Genomic DNA, 5,689 nt, shown 5'->3' with positions numbered 1-5,689 from the left:
AATAATAAAATCACTTTCCCTTTCTTTATTAATAAAATGACTTTTGTTAACTAATTAAAGTCACTTTTTACCCCCAAAAATGCTTAATTCACCTTCATGATCGCATGGACCACCCAAACTCCTTTTTCATCATCTTGCCTTGTAGATATTTTTGCCCCGATTCCAACAAGTTATTACACTAAGGTGTTTCTCCGAGTAATCAGCCTAGAACAACACCTTAAGCGTAATTAATTAAAATATGCATGTTAATAACTTTGTTTTATGGAAATCATCAGAATGTAATGGAACCAAGATTGAACTGTGTGAAACTAATCCTAATGATGAAAAATGACAAGCAATCCCAGTTGACCCCCATAAAACTCCTCAAAACCCTCCAGGTCCACCAATAATATAATCCTGCTCTTGTGACTTGGCTAACATAAGCTTTGGAAATCCCTCCTAATCTCACCATAAGGCAATCCAAAAATTGGGGACATTACATTAGTGACTTCCAACTTTGAGGAATTACTTCTTAATGTTTCAAGTCAATGGTTCACATTCATTGAGAGAAAAACTTACTTAAGAGTGCTCCAAGACCTCTAGTGATTTATCTTTATTTAATAAATTGCTTATTTTGGAGTTCTCAGTGACCTTTAACCCCAAAGATTTTCCATTTACCCCTTTGAGTGAACGATTTACCTTTTACCTTTTTTCTATTTATAATGATGAGGTTTCTAATGGTAACACTCATTTCAATTTCTTGCACCCTTAATGTTGTTTTTATAAATTCTTTAGATGGTATTTGACTTCATTGTTTACTTCTTATCTACCCCAAGAAATATCTCTTCAACACTCTCGCTATAGGTGAGAGTTTCCATTATTTTTTCCTTGGATTATATTAACTAGCAAGCATAATGTTTCTTCTATTCGACTAATGCACAATAACTCATAGACTTCAAGTAGCTTGCTCCCCATTGAGAATCCATTTTTCGCTATTTGTGAATGTCTTCCTTACTGAGAAGACACATTATCTTCACCCTTAAAGCAAAGGCATAGTGCCTCACGTTGTTTATATAATACTAAAGGCATAAATTCTCAATTCATTATATTAGAGATCTCTTAGAAATTATACTATTATCTCCACATAAAACCGAACATTCTATATTAAAATATAATAGTGAAGAAATACATTCTCAATTCATTATATTACACATCTCTTAGAATTTTAGAAATTATACTATTATCTCCACATAAAGCCAGACAAATATTCTATATTAACATTTTAGAAATCAAAAACTCCAAAAACTCCATATAAGAATATGGAGTGTTTCAAACTATTCAAACAAACAAGTATTCTTATTTTCTAGTTCTTTTGAGAAAACAAAAATTATAATATAGTTTTGTCAAACAATTTAAAATATATAATAAAAATAATAAAATTACAAGTTTTTCACAAGAATCAAATAATATAATAAAAGTCAAATAATATAAGTCTATAGTTCTTTCCATTCCTATGTCCATTTGTGGATTAATGTAATGACTCACCTACCATTAAAATAGAATATGAATATTAGCATGCATACAAATGCATGCTAATATTCATATTCTATTCTATCTGTAATCATAGGTGGGTCATTACAACTAAAAACAATATCGCGATAAATCACATATAGATAATCACTAAAAAAGATGTAACTTTATGGTGGTTATTTTCAATAATCCCATTAAGATGCCAAGAATGATAAGTACAGTGTTATAATTATTTGTATAATATTATTTTATTGAAAATTTATGGCTTCAATTCTTTAAATACGGTAAGATTGTTTTATTTTTTTTTTTTTTATATTTTTTTATTTTTTAATAATAATTAGTTGATTATATTAATAAAAAAATGTCAAATATATTTATAGGTTTCTAGAAAACATATTACAAAGGGTTTTAAGATTATCTCCATCATATTACAAGTTTCAAAAAATGTAATAAATATAATTCATAAAAAATATTATCATTACAATAATATTTTATCAAAATATAAGAAGCACTAACTACTAGTCATTTTTTATGGTTAAATTTTTAGTAACAATTGGCAATTTAGCTAGGATGGACGGGGTAGAGTTTCCAAAAGAGATTGTGTTCGCTGCCCTCTGTTGCACTACCTGGAGGTGTTGCAAATATATATTTTGATTTAGAATCCATTATCATATTTTTAAGGTAGCATTGCTTTATGTATGGTCCTAAAAGTGAGAGGAGGAAGTGATCAAGATTGATTTGCCAATTTTGACTTGAATGTGAGGAATCCAAGCTAGTGATCTTAAAATACTTATGTAAAGATGCTAATCCAAGTCCAAAAGAAAGGTTACCAAAGCAAAATAATAAATGAAGTTATTAGAGTCACTAATAATAATTAAAAATCTAATTCTTAAAAATTAAACTAGGACAAGTTTCCTCTTGACATGAGTAAGTGGTTAGCACAATGAACTATTATCCCCTCCATTAGGTTTCATGAGCCCAGGTTTCAAGTGTCACGAGGGAATCTTTAGCCTTTGTGATAAGGTTCAATTTTAAGTCATAAATTCCTTGTATATTTACTCTTAGGTTTCAAATATCATGAGGGAATCCTTGGCATTTGTGATAAGGTTCAATTCTAGCTAAGTCATAAATTCTTGGTTACTCGTTGTGTTATAATGGTAACCACTAAATTTAATTGTAAATCTCCAAAAAATAGTTACCTATTCACTATACCAAAAAAGAAACAAACACACATAAATTTCAACCTAATTATTAAAAACCATGCATAAATTCCATAAATAAATATATTATTATAGGATATTGCATTGAGTTTATGGTCAAAACTCCTATTATTTTGGGGTTCACTTAAAAAAATTATCAAGTTTCCATAATTTAACTTTGAATATAGAAATTTATTATTTTTTGACATTATTTTAATTTATTTTTCTTTAATTTGATTGGCTACGAAAATGAACATGTTATTGCTCAATGCATGGATTGATGAGCCAAAAGTACACACATCCCACCATAAAATATGGTCCATTAAACTTATTTGACCTCTTTTTTATTATTATAGTTAACCATTTAAAAATTCTATTGACACACATACCAATTATATAGGTCAAAAATTTAGTTATAAAAAATTTAAATTTAATAACATCTTACAATAAATATTAAAAAAATAAAATAAAATTATATAGTACATTAGTTACGCAAAAATTTTTGTGGTAAACCCATAAATTCATATACATGCATGGAACTATGACTTCTTGACCACTATATTAAGTGTTTCTATCGTTTTACAATTAATTATATGTTTTTACTAATTATAATTTCTTAAATTAAAAATTGTTTTTTTTTTTTAATATTTTCATAGTTATTTAATTTTATTTTTAAATTAATAATACATTTTAAAATTTTTTCTTTTTATTATATAATATTCAACTACAATTAATTAATGTTTCCATATGTTTCAACCAATTAAAAATTTATAGTTTATTTTAAAAAATAAAAAAATTATTTTCTTTAACTAAAATATTTTCATAATTATTTAATTTTGCAAAATAATATGATAAGTTATAAAATATCTAATATGTTTAAAAAAAACAACTATAGTTATTGAAAATGTTCATGGAAATAGAATTTTATACTTCATGATAAGTGTTGGAATTTCTAAGTTTAACCTGTTAGAAATTCTTCTTGTACTATCTGATTTATTTCTTCCTACTTGTTCAATTGCTTAACAAGTTATTTACCGACGCAGGTATTAATTGTTTGAGAGATCTCAACAATCACCCCGCGGTTCACCATTCCTTTAGCAATCTGACATTTTCCTTTATAACTGGAATGCCTTTGGAAAAAAGGCCCAAAATAATGATTTTCCCCTTTTCAATAGAAGTGTTCGCAATTCACCGTAGATCTCTTACTATCAGATCCAACGGTCAACGTTCACCCTAAAAAATCAAAACAGTTCGTTGATCCTCCACCGTCGATCAACTTGCGCTAAATCCAACGGTTCACAAGGATTTCGAAGGCACAACTTGCACGGAGAGTACCCGCCCGAAAAACGGTTTTTCTCTCTCCACCTGAGTGCTACGTGTCCTGTGGTGAGTGGAATCGGAGGCCTTCCTCGAAATACCGCTTACAGCTTTTTGTCCACCCGATATACCACTTTCACTGTTTAAAACCCGCTCTTCTCTTAAATAATCTTGCGATGCAATATATGGTGATCCAACGGTCGAGAAAGGTTCGCTTCATTGGTTCAAACTAGTATCAACGGCTAAGATCTTATCCGGCTCAACACTGTTAAAAGTACAAAGGCCCACGATTTTTCTATTAACTTTTTGTTTTCTATTACGAAGCGTGAAAATAGAGAAATCATCAACTCTATCCCGAATACAAAGAAAACAAAAGCACAACGAGGATTTCCACAGGCTTGATAATTAATCACACGCACAACATCAATTATTCATAATAAAAGAGATTACAGAGTCTCGGCCTTGGCTTGATTACAACAAATAAAAAACCTATGTTTCAACGGAAATCCACGCACATTATTTCTTGATTCTCACTCCACTACGTCCTCTCGCTCGGTCCCTCTGTCTCTCCCTATATTACATTTTTTCTTCCTTTTTTCAATCGAAGATTACTCTAACTGTGCTTAACAACTCAATCTCTATTTTTAATCAATCTAACAGTAAATCTCTAATTCCTAGCTCTACCACACACCTATGCTAACAACTTATCTTTGAACCTAAAATAAGACAATTTCTAACTATTACAATAATGAAATACAACTCATTCTTGAGAGATCCAACCCTCTCAGTAAAACTGACTTTTGACCAATCAAGTCATTGAAATTCAACTTGTTTAGCCACAACATGTGAACAAATTTTCACATTGTTGGCTAAGCCTGGATGCTTCTGCATCAGACTCCGAGGGAAGAAAAGAATTATCCCTCAGACTTTCAAGGTTTACTCCATACTTCTGCAACTCTGTTGTTGTCAACCAACTGGCATCCTCCACTGGCTGTCCTTTCCATTTGACTAGATATTGAAAATAAACCTGTCCTCTGGTTCTTTTGGTAACTCTTTTTTCCAAAACAGCTTCCACCTCTTTCTTAACTGTCTTTGGCATTTGTTCTTCCCAGTTCAAAGTTTGAACTTCATCTTCTGTAGTCTCCTCCTATAGCTCTATCTTTGTCTCCTTTTATGGATACAAATCTGCAACATTGAATATATGTGATATCCCAATCCCTTCTGGCAATTCAATTTCATAAGCATTACTTGAAAACTTTCTTATAATTCTACATCGTCCTATTTTTTTTCATCTTTAGTTTATTGTAAGTCTTAGCAAGAAATCTTTCTTTTCTCAAATACACCATCTCTAAATCTCCCACTTGGAATTCCTTCTCTCTTCTTTTCATATCTATTCTCTGTTTGTATTTTCCATTGCTTTCCTGCAATCTGCCTTTGACATCTTCTTGTAGTCTCTGCATCTGCTCTACAAACTCTTCAACTTTTTCACTTCTGATCTCCTATTTACCCAAATCTCTGAGCTCATACACACCTCTTGGATTCATCCAAAAACAATCTGAAATGGACTCATCCCAGTACTTCGGTTTGGAGTGTCATTATAAGCAAACTCAGCCTGAGCTAGTGCTAAATCCCACTGCTTGGGATTTTGATACACTAAACTTCTC

The sequence above is a fragment of the Pinus tabuliformis genome, chromosome 5_2, assembly GCF_031772625.1.
Source record: "Pinus tabuliformis cultivar Carrire ecotype Pingquan chromosome 5_2, CPIR1, whole genome shotgun sequence".
In the NCBI taxonomy this organism is placed as follows: Eukaryota; Viridiplantae; Streptophyta; class Pinopsida; order Pinales; family Pinaceae; genus Pinus; species Pinus tabuliformis.
This window is presented reverse-complemented; position numbering follows the sequence as displayed.